The 19,577-nt window shown below is 38.7% G+C and overlaps 1 non-coding gene across 1 annotated transcript; it reads right to left on the reverse strand.

Moving 5' to 3' along the window:
* Positions 1-10,004: 10,004 nt before the first annotated feature.
* LOC141658371 (small nucleolar RNA R71) lies at positions 10,005-10,111 on the reverse strand. The gene has a single exon (XR_012549260.1). It is a non-coding gene; the product is annotated as a small nucleolar RNA R71 (small nucleolar RNA).
* Positions 10,112-19,577: the final 9,466 nt, after the last annotated feature.

Consider the following 19,577-nt stretch of genomic DNA (forward strand, 5'->3'; position numbering starts at 1 on the left):
CGTCACATCTCTCAAACGTATCCTATAGGTGTGACTTTTAGGGACCGTTGATCACCGCCATCAGAATGACAATAACGTCAAACTTATCTAGCAAGCCAACCGTTATTGATAAACGTGGACCAACTGATTATGATACAAAAGTATACCCTTTGATCCTTTTAGAGATTTATAAGTCCTTGCACTAACTGTTAAGGACACCAGCCCCAACAGTTGGAGCTATGAACCTTCATCTCATGTCATGAAAGGTCATTCCCTTTTCCTATCGATTCACGAAAGATCGTTTTTGATTATCTTGCTTTACAGGCGTGGGTGTACTCTTACTTTCCGGACCTCGCGCCCAAGAGGATGGAGCCGGTGGAGAAGGCCTATCCCGTGGTGAGGGATTGGGTGATGTGCCGTACGAGGAGCCGGCGTTCCTTCCACGACGTCTGTCGGCGGGAGGTGAACGCTCTTCAGTTGGACGGCGTGAGTACTTCACCTTCGTTCGTTTCTTCATTAGGTTTTTCAGAACTGATCATAAGAATGACTTCTTGTTTGCTTTTCCCAATTGGTGCCCAGGCCTTGGGTGGAGTACGTTGGCGCTCCTCCCTTTGTGGTTGAGGTCCTTCGACCTAGGAGGTCGAGCCGGTTGCTGCTGAGGACGTCGATGAGTCCTGTGTGGTACTTGGGTGAGCGCTTGACTCGTCAGTGCTCTCGGGATGTCTTGACGGTTCCCATCGATCCTCCTTGGATGATGTTTAGGGAGCCTTCGAGGCCGAGAGGAGGCGACTTTGGGCAGCGTCGGTGGCAGACGCCCTCCTTCTTCCGGGCGAGGACTACTCGACGTTCCTCCACGGGAGGTTGGCATACTGGCCGGTCGTGGTGAGTATTTACTCTGCTTTATTTTTGATTATTTTGAGAACACGATAAATGATCATCGGTTAATGGAAATCACTTGACTTTGCAGGAGGTCGAGGCGGTGGGCATCGAGCCCCCAGAGTACCCCGAGACCCTCGAGTACACTGACGCGACGGGGATGACGATGATCTCCGAGCTGCGTGACTTTGATGCGGTGGTGAGAGATGCTGGCTTGGACGAGTGGCAGCATCTGATTCGGAGGGTGAGTCTCCTAACTTGCATAATTTTGTGTAAGAACACATTTGCTTGAGTTTGTCCAGTCGTTAAGAATCTCTTCTTTTTAAATGTAGGTTACGCCATCCCGGTTCGTGGCTTTGTGGAGGGTAGCCAACCGGCTGCGGGCTACTGCCATCGAGGCACTTGCTGGCGGCCGAGGACGTCAGGTATGAACCTTCCATTTACTTCATTTTCGAATTTTCTAATTTTCCTTATGTTCGAAATGATTTACATGAGCCAATTCTTGTTGTTTGCAGAGGGAGCGTGAGTTGGAGCGAGAGCTTGCCCAGTCCCGGGAGGAGACAGATCGCCTGCTAAGGGAGCTCGAGGTTCGTGACGCCAAGGTTGTTGCTCTCGAGGCGAGAGTTGCTGAGCTAGACGGCGACCAGCAGTAGCTTGATTGTTGCTTTTTGTTTTTTTTTTGCTGTATTTTGTACATTTTTAGGACCCACATTTTGGACATTCGAACTTTGTTTTGGGGCTCGAGCCCCCAGTTTGGTGTACATATCCCCTATTGGTTGTATATGTGATGGCCTGAGTGCCTTTGCTGCTGGGTTGCTGTGTTTGTACCTGTAGGTTATGTAACACCCCGTATTTTTACCACTCTTTTATCATTTCTTCTCATTTTAAGTTACATTTTGCAGGATTTTAAAAACTACCAGACCCCCTTTCGAAGGATGGTCAAATTTTCACATTTTTATCACTCCGTTCTAACTCTCTTCTCTAAGAATTTCATCTTATTTAAGTTAATTTTAATAGCCGTGTTAAAACATTTTCATCTCAATTTAAGACGGGCATAATTCTTTTGTTATTTAACTTATTATCGTGCGTTTTATATACGTTTTGAAGATAAGAATGAAAGGCAATGTAACAGAAGGAGCCGGAGCCAAAATTTGACATCAAATGGACTAGATTTAGCGACAAAGCCAAGTGTCACGTGAGACTCTGAACTGACGTTAGTGCGCTAATAATAAGTTGAACCATTTTCAAAAGATATAGTCTTCGTAAAAGTTATAATTTCATATTGTTTAATTTAACACTTTTTTCTCAAGTTAAGAGTAGCTAATATGTAAATTATAAAATACGTTATTAATAAGTCTTTTATTAACTCGAGTTCAATGTACGTACCTTAATAGTACGTTTTATGCTAGTGTAGTCTTTTCCTCAGAGAGTACGATAATATATTAAATGTTGTTATTGTTTCTATAACGAGATTATTATCGACTCGTGACCAGACTTAGTTAATTAAATAGTCAAGTCTTGTTTGTACAATTACACCATTAGTAGCAAGAAAATTATTTGAACTTGAAATTTTTGTTTAAATATTTTTAATATTTTCAGTTTTTCGAATATAGTTATCGCATATTATTTCATACAAATCTTATAAATTACAAATTGAGTCGATATTAAGACGAATTGCAAACTCGAAAAATTGTGACCCGAATGGACCTTACTCGTCCATTCTCTCCTTTCCTTATAAATACCCAGTTCAACCAAAATTGGTTTCATTTTTTCACTCACTCATTATTTACCTTACACTCTCATTACCCAAAACTAAAAACACATGCCTCCCATTCCCTTTTGTTTTCCAATTTCGAGTATACACATAAAACTTAAAATCAATACAATTCCCATCTTTTTCTTTGTGATTTGCATGAAACAAAACTTGAAGGAAGAAAAATAATTGTCAAAGGCCAAGTTATCATACATCTCGTTCAAACCGAGATCTCCAAGTTTTCACCCAACCATTCATCTTTTAATTTCCTGTTCTTTTCATCTTAAGGTAACTTTATAAGATAATACCAGTTCTTTTTTTATTTAATTTGCTATTAATTTTAATCATAAGTAAACTTACATGCATGGGAATTTTTATAAAATCAGATTCTTTAAGTTTTAAAATCATCAAGTATATAAAATTTACATGTATGTCTTTATATAACAAGATATTATTAGTATAAAAAACGAGTTCCTGAAAAGTTAAGAATTATTATTATTATTATTTTCACATGCATGTCAATTTTTAATTAGATCTTGCCTTAAAAACAAATTCTACTTTAAATAAAAAAAAAGGGGGTTTATTAAGATTATTATCATGGTGTAATAGCAAGTTTTGATTGTTGTTGTTGATGGTCTTCTGCCGTGAAGAGGACCTGGCGGACCGAATCGGACCCGACTTTCCCGACTCAACGGACTCATCTCAAGTTCGACCTTTGATCAAGATTGAAAATCCCTTTATAAGGGTGGGTAAATTAACAAGTTTATTTTATTTTATTTTATATTTTTGCATGTCAAAATTAGTTGTTGCATGTGGATGATTTGAGTTTATGCTTGGTAGTATGTGGTAGTTTATGCATTATAGAAACTTTGTCATAAATATCATGGGTTAAAATTTAAAAAAAAAAATGGGAATAGTGAGAAGAGTGAAGACCGAATGGTGTTCAGTTAAGGAGAGGTTGATTTTTACAAATTTTAGCTTATTTTGATTTACATATAATATTTTGATTTTCAAAACAACCTTATAATTAATAGTAGTATATTTTGAGAAGGGTGAGGCCAAGACCTTTGGTCAAACATGGGGACTTTTTGTACAAATATTATAGTATATATATAAATAATTATATAGCTATACCATATTAATTTTATAAAATTGGGACTACTACATTTTTCGTTACATCGACTGTTTTATGTATGTATTGATGGGGCGATTTTGGTAAATAAAAATTTAATAAAGACTAAATTTACTTTGGTTGTGATGACGACAATGACTCGGGGACCTATTCCAAACTTATTTTAGTATCAGACGCGAATTTTATAAAATGACTTAATAAGGTTACTTTTAGTGTTTCTGTCTCAAATGTTATGGTAGTGTGTTATTAATTGTTTTTTTTTATGTGATTTTCTTTTAACTATGCATAATTTATGAAACCTATGTAATATTATTTCCATTTATTATTTGTTTATTCAAAAGCAATGTAATTTAATTATTGGATGCGAGACTTAACCATCGACACCCCCAAAAATGTAATAATTAAAGACCTAGTTTATATCTTCACGAGTAAGTAAGAGTAATTTTAGCACCTCGGCAATCGCTTAGGCCAGACACACGATATCGTTAGTCCAATTTTAAAGTTTAAGATTGAATCGACGTAGAGGAAATTTATTATTTGATAATAACTACTACTACATCGGTTTAAGGAGGATTTGGAGTAAAAATTACATTTATCTATATTAAAAAGATTTGGCTAAAATAATCCCTTTCAAAATTTCTCAATCAACGCATTTTTATTCAAATTGTGATTTAGAGGCAAATTTTCAAAGACTTGAATTTTTACTTAAGTTTTAGATAAACTCAAGTTCTCTTCGCCTCCTTATCGTTGGCCAATTATGGATGTACTAAATCGGAATTTTGAAACAAAGGTCTCTTAACATTTTGATCAAGTTTACTTAACCAGGATTGTTCAAATTTATGGGATCAGTCAAGTGAGTAACCTGATGGAACTAGGAGCGATTTTAAATCAATTAATTACCAAGGGTCTAAGACCGTCCCTTAGTTAATTGATTCAACTTGGTTTGATAGTCTTGTGAATCACTCACAATATTAACCAAGTCGATGGCCAATCCCCGGCTTATAAATAGGGACAACCCCAATAAGGAGACTATTGTTTGATTATCTACTACATGGTTCCGGCCAAAGGTTTATAAAAGAAAAGGAACTCAGTTGGAAATGGAAATTTTAACACAACGTTTTAAAAATGAATTTTGGAAATATTCTATTTTTCTTGGGCATTTTTAGGGCTGAATTCGAAAGCTCATTGAGCGGGAAAGCATGTTATTACTATTGTGTACGTAATGACATGGAAGAATAGCAATTAGCTTAACCGTATAAAACCGTCCGTTGCGTACGAAGGGTCTTTGGTGGACCTATCCTTAGACTCGAGAGTAGGCGGGAGTGTGGCCATGCTTTAGGTGGGGACCTGATCAGTCTCGTACGTGTTAGGTGGATCGCATCTGGGTTCCCTAAGGTCTATATTTGGTTAGGCTTAGGGGATAATAGCCGGGTGGTGTTTAGTCCGTGGTACGGGTAATAACCCCACGTACCGGCATTCGACCCTGGAGATGAGTGGAAGAATTTTGTTTTAAACGTGCTTATGTCACCACGGTAAACAGGGGTAATAATGTAAGCCCCCTGGTATCGGTGTGATTGGCGGTATATGATTATCGTACAAGTTTTGGTTATTGGTCATATAATCGGAACGTGTATGGTAATTGGCCGGTATATCGTGATAAAATGTGACTAAAATATATAATACGGCAATGAAAAATTGATTTATTTCACGAAAAATTTATGTGTTAAAGGTATGGATATAAGGTTATGTTATACATGCTGATGATTTTTGTTACGTTTTAATTGTTTAAAGAAGTTAATCTACCCACCTGACGTTTGTTGTTTTTCTTATAAAACTTTTACAAATTTTAAAACGTCACATTTATCAGATTTATGAAGACCGACCATTTCCGAGACAGGCGACGCTGAAGATGGGATTTAGATATATTTTCTTAGAACGTGTTAAGTTATTTGTTAGAAACAATTGTAATATTTAGCATTATCTTTATAATTGGAATTAGTTGAAAGTAGTAGTGACTCGGATATGTATTTATCTTCCGCTGTTTCCTATTTTGGACTTATATTTAATAAAGTCCTGAAAATCCGGGTTGTTACAGGTTAGCTTTGAACAGGTTTGGTAGATGACGGTTTGCGTCGTCATGCTGCCGAAATTTACACAGAAATCACATAGAACATACATTTGTACACATAGCCTAAATTAGCGCAAAACAATGACTCGAAAATGCAAAAATTTTACCGGAAATGACCGGACGGTAGGGAGGGTTACCCCCTAAAAAAAAGAAAAAATAGAAACAAATAAGTTTAAAGGTTAATGTGGGATGGGAGTGAAATGATTCCCCAAAAAGAAAAATAAAAAAGAAATGTATAAGTTTGGAAAAAATGAATAAATTAAATTAAATTGGTGAGATGATTCCCCAAAAAAAAAGAAAAAATAAAAAGAAATGTATAGGTGTGCTAAAATGACGAAAATGTCGATATCGCCTCGAAATGCGTGCCCGTGAAATTAGGAAACACGAAATATGGCAACTTGACGTATTTACCAAAATAATAACCCTTATGAATAGGAAATTATTCGTTGAGGAATTTAGGAAAGATCCAACGCGGAAAATCACAGAAAGAAGGCTGAGGAAGAGGCGCAACAGGTACTGCGTCCCTTCGAAGAGACGCAGCAGGTGCTGCGCCCTGTTCCCCAGTGCATCCTTCCTGACGGATTTTAGGAAACAGCTTTTAGTATAAATAGAGACGTCGAAGGAGGTTTTATTCACATAATTCTTCCTTCTTTTCTTCGTCTTATTACATAAAGCTCTCAAAATAAGCATACATCATGAATACTCTCGAAATTCGTCTAAAAGAGTGGACAAATGAGTTCTCTAATGTGGAGAAACACGACATGGGTGCTTATAATTTTGGATCGCTATTGAGTTTGAAGTTGATCAAGGTAGTCAAACCGTTCCTAGATGCTTGTCTTGATTATTGGGACCCGAATTATCACGTATTTGCCTTCCCCGGAGGCGACATGTGCCCATTTCCCGAAGAAATTGCTGCGATTGGTGGTTGGGACCCGGAACATTTGCCTGCTATTCCCTCCACTTCTCAGGGGTATAAGAATAAGTTCAGGGACTTGCTTGGGTTGGCAAGAGCTGATGTGGACCGTCTTGTGACTTCTAAAGGAGTGCGAATGTTGGATTTCATCGACCGATTCATCAATAGGGCAGATCCCACTATATCTTGTGTTGCGAGGACAAGGGCATTCGGGTTTTGCCTATTACATGTATATGTCTTTCAAGGGCGTGTTGATGAGGATTTGAGAGGCGACCCTCGTTATTTGAGCTTGATTGAGCAAATGGAGCTGCGCAGGAGCCCAACTTGCCTGTGCTTAGGAGAGATCCTGTTGGGTTTAGATAACAAGAAAGCCAATCGCGACCTTCCTTATTTGGGGAGTCCCATTATTTTTCAGGTAAAAGAATTTTTTTTTTGTTTCGTTTCGTTTTTTTTTTCTTTTTTTTTTTTTTCTCGTTTTTTTCTCGTTTTTTATGTCTAATTCCTGCTTCTGGTAGGTCTGGCTTATGGAGCGTCTTCGATTGATCGAGCCCCCAGTTAATGTTCCTGCTTATCATGCTCGCTCAATTGCAATGAGGACCAGGCTCTACATGGTGGACTTCACTCGAGTCTGCAACTACTGGGAAAACAAATTGAAGAGTGAAGATGGCCCCTTAATTAGATGGATCGTACCATGGTGGCATCTCAAATCTGTCACTGGAGTATCTTCCTTGGATCCTACCCGATCTGTTCGCATCCCTGGCTTGGAGTTTATGATATGCATTTTCCCGGAGAGGTTGATGAGGCAGGTTGGATTGAAGCAGATGATTTCGAAGCTTGATATTGTCCCGCAGACTGCCGTGGCGCTTACTACTGAGAGTCGAAGAGAATGGGCCATCAAATGGGCTCAAAGGAACATTCGGTTCTTGAATTCTTCTGTTAGTGCTCTATGGGTGTCGGATTCCTATCTGCGGTGGAGGAAAGCTACTACTCCGGAGGAGCGCGAGAGACTGAGGAAGCGCGAACCTGTTGACTACAAGGTTCGTGATGTGAACATTATTTGCGCACATTTAGTCTCCTAATTGAACCTATTTTGCATACTTTTATAACATTTCATGACCATTTTATCCGTCAAATGCTTTCTATTTTGCTTTCCTAGTGCATTTTATATGTTTTATAGGAAAGGAGATAATAAGGCGGAAATTCCCGTCTTTCGTGCATATTTGGAAGCTTGTTGACGATATTTGATGGATTAAGTATGAAGAGGAGGCAAGAATGATGACCAAAGAAGTAGAAATAAAGAGTATATAGAGGCATCTTAGGCTAAAAAGCAAGGATGACGAGAAGGAAGACATTGTAAGAAGAAATTGCTCAAAAACCAAACCAACAGTTTATCCTTTGGCTCTGAAAGTATGCTAGATGAAACGGCGTCGGAAAATCAAGTGGTTTAGGCTTTTGAATCACTCCAATAGGAGTCCGGATGAGAAAATGACGTCCGTTTTACAATCCGAGCTCAAGTGAAGCAGGATGCTCATATTTCGCTCGGGACGAGCATATTGTTGGACAGGAAGTTTTTCCTTGCTACATGAACCATGATCCGCGCATATTTTTCAAAGACTAGCTAAAAGGAGACCGGCATCTTTTCTGAGAGGAGCGATTCCCTACCCAACATTTTGCATTGTTATTTACTATTTTACCCTTGCTTAACCTAATGATGCTCTATTATATATACCCCATTTGTAATAATCAAACAATCAAGCTTTCATTAGATTAATTCAATCCTTCTTTAGATTAGGTTAAGCTTTCATTAGGAGTAGATTAGAATAGATTACTCTTCAATCTTTCCACAAATCACACATTAATCTTTCCTTTAATTATTGTTCAAGTTTATATTGAGTAATTCAAGTTTATTATTGGGTAATTAGAAGATCATTTGGGTTTATTGGGAGATTGACAACCTTCCATCAATCATCAAGTACTTCTATTATTCTTTTCATTATTATTTTGGAATCTCCATAGGTATAATTCTCTTAATCCTTGTTTTAATTATTGTTAATCTTTCTTACTTGTTCATCATGTTTTACCTTGTTAATATGATTGACAACCTTGTTAGCATGTTAAACTTGATAATGAGTGAGTAGTCTCTTAGCTAGGATTAATGGGTAATTAGGGAAACCAACATGGGAATTGATTCATGCTTAATCTAATATGTTCACATAATTAAATTTGCTTGCTTGTTGTGATGTTAACCTATGCACATGTTATGTTTGATGAAATGCTAAGCCTATGAATCCTTGCATTTATAACCATCTCTTATCTACTCAACTAGACTTGTAAGATATAAACCAACTCGAGTCTTGTTAGACCATGCATAGAAGTGATTAGGAGGAAATTAAGTCGACTTGTAGGTGTTGTACAATCTAATCGATTCGGCTCCGGGACCCAACTCTTCCTAAGAGCCGTAAGACATAAACCAACTCGGTTCCGTTATTTTGACATCACCCATCAAAATGGCGCCGTTGCCGGGGACGGTGTCAACTTGATTTTGATTTTCTTAGATTGTTATTAGTTGTGTCTTTCTTTGCCTTGGGGAAGTAAAACTCCTCAAGGTTTGTTCTAATTATTTTCGAGTTGTTTGATATTTTGTATGTCTAGAAGATCACAAGGTAACTTGTTACCCATTAATCACGAAATTGAAAGGACTTTGACAAACAATAGAAGACTTGCTAGAGGTACTTTGAGAGGTATTGGTGAGGTTGTAGATATTCAACCAAACACTATTGAGTTCGTCAACCTTTTTGCAAGAGAAGGTGAGGAGAACCCAACACAAAATCCAACACAAAATCAACCCACAATGCCTAAATTTTCATCACATTCCGTACCAACCGAGGAGAACCTACCCAATGGTACTCCCACACCACAACACTTAACCGGAAACTTCATTGTCAAATCCGCATTTATCCAATTAGTCGAAAGAAGCCAATTTGGGGGGATGCCTAGTGAAGACACTCACTCTCACATGGAGACTTTTTGTGACTATTGTGATGCGATTTCACAAACCGGTGTAAGTCAAGACTAAATTCGATGGGTCTTATTTCCTTTTTCTCTAATCGGCACCGCAAAACAATGGTTGAAAGGCTTTGATAAGGCTACTCTTGGAATTGACTCTTGGAAGAAGTTGGCTCTCGCTTTCTACAAAAAATTCTACCCTCCGGAAAAGACTAACATGCTAAGAGCTCAAATTACGGGTTTTAAGCAAAGGGATGAAGAATCTTTGTATGAAGCTTGGGAGCGGTTCAAAGGAATTTGTCGCTCATGTCCTCATCATGGACTTAGCGAGTGGTTCTTGGTACAACAATTTTGGAATGGTCTTTATGAAGACTCAAGAAACATTCTCAACATGGGATCGAATGGTGTGTTCACCGAAGTTGACGATAATCAAACTTGGAACAAGATTGAGGAAATGGCGGTCCATAACTCACAATATAGTAGACCTCGCAAGGCTACTAGAGGAGGAACGCATGAGGTGGACTCTATTACTCAATTGGGCGCTCAACTTAGTGCTCACATTGATACCATCAACTTGAAGTTCGAGAAGGCTATGGCTAAACTTGAAGAAGCCTCAAAATCACCAAAGCATCATGTCAATGCCATGATGGCATCTTCATCAATCCGGAGTGGAATATGTGAGAATTGTGGAACCTTGGGACATGACCAAAGTGAATGTAGGGGAACAAATGAACAAGTGAATGCTTTTCAAGCATACAAGAGTGGTACCCCTTATTCTAATTAATACAATGAAAACACCAAATTCCACCCAAATCTCTCATACAAAAGCCAAAATGTTCAAAACCCTCAACCAACATACACCCCACCTCCCATGAGAAACCAAAACCAAAGACCCTTTTTCAACCAAAACCAAGGTTACCAAAACCAAACTCCATACAATCAACAAAATGACCAAGGTTTTGATGTTCAAAAAGCGGTCCTCCAAATGCAAAAGAATCAACAAGAGTTTTTCACTCAAATGCAAAAAGATAGTCAAGCAAAGGACATCACCATCAACAACATCCTAGCTCACACAAAAATGTTGGAAACTCAATTAACCCAACTAGCATCTTCAAGTTCTCAAAGACAAAAGGGGCAATTACCACCACAAAGTAATCCCCCAAGACATGAAACGGTTAGTGCCATTCACTTGAGGAGTGGTACGAGATATGAAGGACCAAAGAAGCAAGTTGAGGATGAAGTTGTGGAAGCTAGTGACAAGGAAGAAGTTGTGCAAAACTCCAAGGAAGGAGAACCAACAAAAGAAGAAGTTTCAAAGAAAAGTGAAGAGAAGGCCAAGGAGAAGGAGCCCATTGTGATTAGACTTCCATTCCCAAGTCGTCAAGCTAAGCCTAAGTTTGATGACCAACTTGGAAAATTTATGGAAATTGTGAAGAATTTGGAAGTCTCGATTCCTTTCACGGAATTAATCAATCACGTGCCGGCCTATGCAAAGTACATGAAGGACATCCTTACGAAAAAGAAGTCGATCCGGAAGCTTGAAACTATCGCCTTCACGAAGGTGAGTAGTGCAATCCTTCAAGGGAGTTCACCTCCGAAACTTAAAGACCCGGGAAGCTTCTCAATACCGTGTACCATTGGCGACACCACGATCAACAAAGCTTTGTGTGATCTAGGAGCAAGTGCGAGTGTTATGCCGTATTCGGTTAGTAAAAGGCTAGGGATGGGAGAGCTTAAATGTACCAACATCACACTTCAAATGGCCGATAGATCGACGAAGACACCGTTAGGGATATGGGAAGATGTTCCTGTGAGAGTTGGGAAATTTTTCATCCCGGTGGACTTTGTCATTGTTGACATGGAAGAAGACTCCAATATTCCGATCATTCTAGGTAGACCTTTCTTGCACACCGCGGGTGCGGTGATAGATGTGAAGCACAGAGAGCTTACTCTAGAAGTGGGAGATAAGAGCATAACTTTCAATCTTGACAAGACCATGAGAGCTCCCCGTTTGCATGAACCATGCTTTATGGTTGATCACTATAGCCGGAAGGATGATAGGAAGAAGTTCGGAATTCCAATGGAAAAAGAAAGTTGATGATGCTCCATTCAAAGAGCAAGAGAATAACAACAAAGAGAGATTGAAAAGCTCACCCATGACAAGTGAAGAGGATGGCCTCATTGGCCAAAACAAGAAAGAGGGAGAGTTGTCTCTATCAACTCAAGAGATTTTTAGTGACCAAGTAGATGAAGTTTGCAGTCTTTGGGACGATGAATTCGAAGGGATTTTCAATCCTTATATTGGCAATGCTATCGATCAAGACCATCATGAAGGACAACAAGTGCAAAGGTCTATTCAAGATCTTTATCATAACAATGAGCAAGCTTTTGAGTACTTCTTCAAGGTGTTGAGCAACATCAACAACACCTTGGACATGCCCCCATGACATCTCACTAAGGATGAGAGTTTGGCGGAGTCCTCCCTAAACCACCATTTGTAAATATTCTAACTCCCTAACTTGCATTTCAATTCTTACATTGCATTTTTGTCATTTTTGGATTTATATTTTTGTGCCTTGATCAAGATATTCATCATTTTTGAGAGAAGTGAGGGAGGGACTAATGATTTTATTGATGTTTAGTGCTTTGACTTAGTGTGGGAATAGCAATTGCCTAGGCTATTCATGCCTTTGTAGTGCCCCCACAATGAAAAACACGAGATTTCAAGAATAGAAATGAAACGGGTTATGCAGTGCACGGATGGACCTGAATCCGTGTTGTCCAAGAAGAATCCGAGCGGCTTAATGGGTAATCTACTCGTCTTGCAGGAATCCGAGCGTCTGAGGAGGAATCCGTTCGTCTTGTTGAGCTGCAAAAATCAAAAATTTGGTCTGCAGTAATCCGAGCGTCGGTGAGAAGACGCTCGTCTGATTCTGGACGCCCGTCTTAAGGAGAATCCGCTCGTCTTTTTGCTGCAACACTTTAAGAAAAGTTCCTGTAACAGAATCCGCTCGTCTTCCCTGAAAGACGCTCGTCCCGCATTGCAGAATTTGCTCGTCTTCCCTGAAAAACGCTCGTCTTGTGGCGAGTTTTCCTGAAGCTTATTTATGCAGAATCTGAGCGTCCCGTGCCCCCACCCGCTCGTCTTCCCCTGCTGCTTTGAAAATTACGGGTATTTTAAACCCCCTTCCCTCATTCATTTCATTCTCTCAACATTCAAACACTACCCATAAACCCCAAAACCCCAAAACCCTCATCCTCTCCATCACTAAAAACAAGATTTGCTCAACCAAATTCAACAAAATCAAATCAAAACTTCCTCACAACAAAAATTAATCACTCCTTTTACAAAATCAATTGATTCAAACACCAAAATCTTCAACTTTTGAATCGATTTTTGAGATACAAAGCAACATCCTTTCATCTTGAATCGATTTGGGCATAACTAGAAATTGGAGATTTCAATCTTTCTTTGGTGTAATCAACAATGGCAAGAACTAAAGGAGCAACAAAGGCACTCAAAGCAAAGACACTTTCAAAAAGGCAACAACTTCTTCAAGCAAAGAAAGCTTCAAAGGCTTTGGTAGTTTCTAATGCAAATTTGGAAATTCAACAACAAGACCCCCCTATCGAAGCAACAACATCAACAACTCCGGTTATTGCTCAATTATCCGACTATCCGGAGGTAATTTTCACTTCCGATTCTCATAGGGATACATTTGTCCATTTTGCTAAGAAGACCATTATGCCTACAAAATTTATTTGTGAAGATGCCTTGACAAAGTTGGGTGTTCTTGAACAAACCAAAACCTTCTTTGAGGCCATGGGATTGGATAAATTTTTTACCATGAGAGAATTGACATACCCCTCCCTCGCCTTGGAATTCATAAGTTCATTGAAAGTTACTAAGGTGGAGACTAGAGAATACATCGAGTTTCATCTTGCAAATGTGAATAGACACATCACCTTTGATGTTTTGAGTAAGATATTAGGCCTTAGTAATACACCGTATTATCAGAAGATCCCCGAAAAGTATGACCCCACTCCTCTTTGGGAGGCAATTTCCGGAAAGAAATTTGTGAGCTTTCATGCTTGTCGTGCTCTATTAGTCCACCATCCGGGCATTAGAGTGTTACACAAGGTCATTGGAAATACTTTGATAGCAAGAAATGGCACTAATCATCTTACCAAGCTCGATTTTGTTCTTCTTGAGTCGGCCTTGAACATAGGAAGGAAATATACTAAGCCATATAATGCTCTAAGACTTTTAGTTGAAAGATGGCTTAATGTCGATTGTGTTAAAGAGGACACCGCTTTTATTATGAATGGAGGACTAGTTACCTATTTGGCCAAGCACTTTGACCCAAATTTCAACAAAGACAAAACTTATGTGGCGGTCAAAGGAGGTCATCTCATTGATATGGACGCCATGACTAACAAGTTTAAGTGGGTCAAGCATGATTCTCTTGACACCAACTATGGGTGGCTAACCAATGAAGCTAGATCCTTCACCATGCCTTCAAAAATTTGCCGATTTAGTGTTCACCGACCCAGCTACCTTCTTCCACTCTCCGAGGAGACCGAGTATATTATTCGACAACAAAGAGGCGAGATTGATGAGCCCTCCTCCTCCATTGTCACACCACCCTACCCATTCAAATATCAAGAGTTCAAACCCAAGGATGTTGAAGTAGGAAATGATTTCTTGACCCTACTCATGAGAGAAATACACCAACAAGCCTATAATGATCGAGTGGATACCTACAAGGCCCAATATCCGCCCCTCCTTCATTTAGCAAGGCAAGGACTACTTGATCCATCATGTCCTTTGCCTAGTTGGGCGGATAAGGAGGTTTTATTTCCAAGCACATCTAGTGGTGAAAGACCGGGTGGAGAGGAGGATGTTGTTGATGAGGGTGTTGATGAAGAAGGGGGAGAACAAGAGGTTCAAGAGAATGTTGAAGAAGAAGAAGCTCAAGATGAGGAAGGAGAAGAAAGTGAGGAAGAGCAAGGAAGTGAAAGCGGGAGTGGAGATGATTCCACTTCTATGGAGGAAGATGATGATAATGATGATATGATGGAGGATTAGCAAACCTTGGAGGCTCCTACACCCTTTTCACCCCTATTATGGTTTGTCTACTTCTTTTGTATTTTGATCATTTGATTAAGGAGTTCTAGCAACATGGAGGACTAACACCTTGGCTCCATTAAGGTGTTCTTTTTATTGTTCCCACATAAAAAATCCAAAATGACAATTTGTAGTTTCATGCATTGCATTCCGTGTGCATGAACTACCCCGAAATTCAAGACGTTAGAAATAATGTCTATTTTGGTTTGGGGAAGTAAATGCATACGCATCGGGAGGTAATCTAAATTACGCTCTCTGCCATAACAAAAACCCATGCATCATGTAGTGTAGCTTAGTATAGCTTGTATTTAGTTTAGAAATCATGCATCATGCTTGCATAATTTCCTATCGTATTGGCCATTGAGGACAATGCCCATACTAGCGTGGGGATGGGAAATTCTAACTTGACTTTTATTCAAAAATCCAAAAAAATTCCGATCAAAATGGCGCCGTTTCCGGGGACGGTGTTATGTGATTAAGTTCTTGTTTGTTTGTCTATTTTAGTTGTGCTTTAACCTTGAGGAACTTATTCCTCAAGGTTCGTTCTTACCATTTTTGTGTAGTTTCCTTGGTTGTAGTTGTTTCCTTGTCTTAGCTATGATGGCTCAAGACTTGACATATGGAGTATGTGGTGGATCTTTTGAGTATGATTATGGGTATGGGGAGTTTGAGGAGCAAGTCAACACAAACCTACCTTATTATTTGTACAATGAAAATCCTAACCACTACCCCAATTTTTCCCACCAGAATCACCACATCCAATATCCACAACAACCATCCACACAATACTCACTTTACAACCAATTCCAAATGCCACAATATGAGCACTTTCACACCCACCCACAACAAAAAGATGAGCCCAACTTTGACATTCAAGATATGGTTCTCCAAATGATGGGAGACCAACAAAATTTCTTCACACAAATTCTAGAGGAGAGCCAAAAAAGGAACAATGTTCTCCAAAGCATTGTTACCCATGGTGAGGAGTTGTCAATTCGAATTGCCCAAATGAAAGAATCCCAAACAATCACTCCCCACCATTCCTTGGACATTGATCATGAATGCGAGTTTGAAGGAGTTACCTTTGATGAGAAGTGGGAAGAGCCAATCTCCTTGAGCTCTTGTGAGTATGAAAGTGTGGTATTTGATGAGGAAGATATGAGGTTGAGTAAGCCAAATACTCTTAACCTTTGTGAGTATGAGGGCGTGTCATTTGATGTGGACATTGAGGTGTTGGAGGAAGAATTATTGAGGAGAAGTAAAGCCCCCATTTATGATTCATATGGAGATAGCGATGATGACAAGCCTATGGAAGAAGCTTATGCGGGATATGTGTCTTGCAATGAAGAAGAGGAATGGAGGTGTGAGATTGCCTTACTTGAGGAGCCCACCCTTGAGAAGTTTGAGGTATGCTTCCATGAAGAAGATGAATTCCCCTTTCCTATTGACCATGAAGACCTTTTCGCACCCACCATGGAACCTATGATTGTTGGAGATGATATGGTGGACCTTCTTCAAAAAGTCAAATCATCATATAAAGGGTACTTGATGGAAAAGCTCAAGAAGAAGCTTGCAAATGAAGCTACTTGTGGAAATTTGGCGTCCACAATGTCCACTTCTAAAGAACCTGATCATCAAAGTCATGAGAATTATCCTTCTACTCTTGAAGGATTGATAAATCCGAATGCTATCATCATCACAAAAATTGAAGAAGAAGTTGGTGAGTGGAAGTCTCCGGACGAATATGAACCATACTTCATACCTTATGTTGACAAGAATCATGGGCTTGCCGGTTTGAAGCATTGCAAAGACTCAAGTGCCAAGGGCAAGGTGAAAGAGAGAATAAGTGACAAGCTCCCTTGGCCAAGCTTCATATTGAATTGGAACAAACCATATTCATGCTTGTTTGAAGATTGTGCTCAAGCCTTTGACCGATTATTGAGAGCATTGAACAACATGAACAATATCAATAACCATGGCAATAAGGAATGAGTTTGGTGGAGTCCTCCCTCAAACCACCATTTGTAAGATATCCTATCCTTTATCTTTGCATTACATTTACACTTGCATTTAGTTATATACATATACATTAGCTTGCATTTGTATCATATTTCATATTGCGTTTGCATTAGTTAGTTCATATAGTATAGTTTGCATTGTAATATATCTCACATAACTCATATAGACTAGAATTCATGCACAATCACTAATGACCAAACCTATTCATTTCCACACTAGAAATAGTGTTTAAATCGGTTTGGGGAGGTTTGATCATAGGTGACCATAGTTTACTAGAAAACATGCATCATATAATATAGTTTAGATTGCATTCATTTGTTATATATGTCATATAGAATTGCATTTAGTTAGAGTATGCATTCATTCATATCATATCATTGCATTTGTACTTTATTTCAAAAAATCAAAAAATCCAAAAACATGTTTTTCTTTTTCATTCCTACTCCTACATGTACATTGAGGACAATGTCCAAAATAAAGTGGGGGATGGGAATTTATATTCCAAAAATGCATAAAAATTGTAAAAATTTCCAAAAATCTCAAAAATATGTTCTTTAATTTCATAAAATCAAAAACCATAAAAATTTGAAAAATTCAAAAACCCCAAAAACATGTTCATTCCCTTTTTAGTGTAGTCTTGTATATATTGTTGTATATATTGTGTTTGTTTATCCTTGTTCACATTGATCGACTATGCCACACCCGAGACATGAGGATATTGAAGACCGCATGGTATGATCTTTCCAATCTCCTTTTTCCTCTTTATGTTAGTGACTATGTGGCTCTATTTTGATTGATGCAGTATAAACAATGTGAATATAGGATTGCATTTAAATTATTTGGCATACTAGTTGGTAGAATCATATGCATTAGGATGTATAAATGTTAGTTGCATCATGGCATGTAGTTGCATGTTAGAAAAATTTTGTGAAACCGTCTACTTGGGAAGCTTGACAAGTGTATATAGGCCCTAGTAGATGCTTTTCTTCTTAAGACTTTGCTTGTTAGAATACTTGTAAAACACCCTAGGATGTGTCATGCTAGTATCCTTTGGCCCATGGATTAAGGCCTAGTCAAGAGTACCTTGTGGTGTGATAACTCCTTGGCTACCGTTTATTCCAAGGTGACCCTTGAAACCATGCAACCATCATTCATCCATGTTCTACCATACATTTTGTCATCAAAAGGAATGGGCACAAAAAGAAATCGTTCAAAAAAATTTGAGTTCAAGAAATGAAAAGAAAAGAAAAGAAAAAGTTTGCAAAATGCATCAAAAATAAAAGAGGAGTAACAAAAATACAAACTCCTATGCTTCAAATATAAGCACCCTCACTACAAATGGGGTGACTTTGAAAATGTTCAAAAGAAAATGCAAAAAGTTGAAAATTGTCAAGTATTGAAATGCCAAGAATCAAAAGAAATGGCAAAAAGAAAATGTTCTTAAATGTTATATGCCACAAAAAATTGGGGGGGGGGGGGGGGGGAAACAACAATAAAAGCAAACTCCCAAAATGAAACTCAAATACTATCTATCCCTTTATCCATCGTTTCCATTTTTATGCATGGTAGAGAGGGGATCGGACGACCCTTCTTCTTGTCTAGGCAAGAGGGGGAATTCCGCGATCCTCCAGTGTTTCTAACACCATAGGGAGTCTATTCTTGACAAAAGCATTTAACGATTGAGGACAAAGGTACCCTAGCTTGACACAAGTTGGAGGTGATATATTGGTATCCTTCTAGGCTTAGTAGTTTGAAGAAATCATATCTATGAAGGAGTGTGTATCCTTGAATTGCTTCCCCTTTAGATAATTTCCGCCACTTAGATGAGAAATGTGGCTATTCTTTTGTAGATGCATCCATTACTTGATTTTGTGTGCTTTAATGATTGGATGTGTCGCCATTTTGACAAGACCCACCTTGCCTTGCAAGAAGGCATCCTACCTCATGGTTGTCTTGTTGTGAGTTGAAGGGGCGGAGTGAGACCCGCTAATTGTCTCATATCGGCTATATTATTAGGATAGTTTAAATAAAGGTCTAGTTTTTGTCACCTCTTTACTCGGGACGAGTAAAGGTTGGGTTTGGGGATATTTGATGTGAACATTATTTGCGCATATTTAGTCTCCTAATTGAACCTATTTTGCATACTTTTATAACATTTTATGACCATTTTATCCGTCAAATGCTTTCTATTTTGCTTTCCTAGTGCATTTTATATGTTTTATAGGAAAGGAGATAATAAGGCGGAAATTCCCGTCTTTCGTGCATATTTGGAAGCTTGTTGACGATATTTGATGGACTAAGTATGAAGAGGAGGCAAGAATGATGACCAAAGAAGTAGAAATAAAGAGTATATAGAGGCATCTTAGGCTAAAAAGCAAGGATGACGAGAAGGAAGACATTGTAAGAAGAAATTGCTCAAAAACCAAACCAAGAGTTTCTCCTTTGGCTCTGAAAGTATGCTACATGAAACGGCGTCGAAAAATCAAGTGGTTTAGGCTTTTGAATCACTCCAATAGGAGTCCGGATGAGAAAATGACGTCCGTTTTACAATCCGAGCTCAAGTGAAGCAGGATGCTCATATTTCGCTCGGGACGAGCATATTGTTGGACAGGAAGTTTTTCCTTGCTACATGAACCATGATCC

Source organism: Silene latifolia, chromosome 5, assembly GCF_048544455.1.
Source record: "Silene latifolia isolate original U9 population chromosome 5, ASM4854445v1, whole genome shotgun sequence".
NCBI classification, from domain to species: Eukaryota; Viridiplantae; Streptophyta; class Magnoliopsida; order Caryophyllales; family Caryophyllaceae; genus Silene; species Silene latifolia.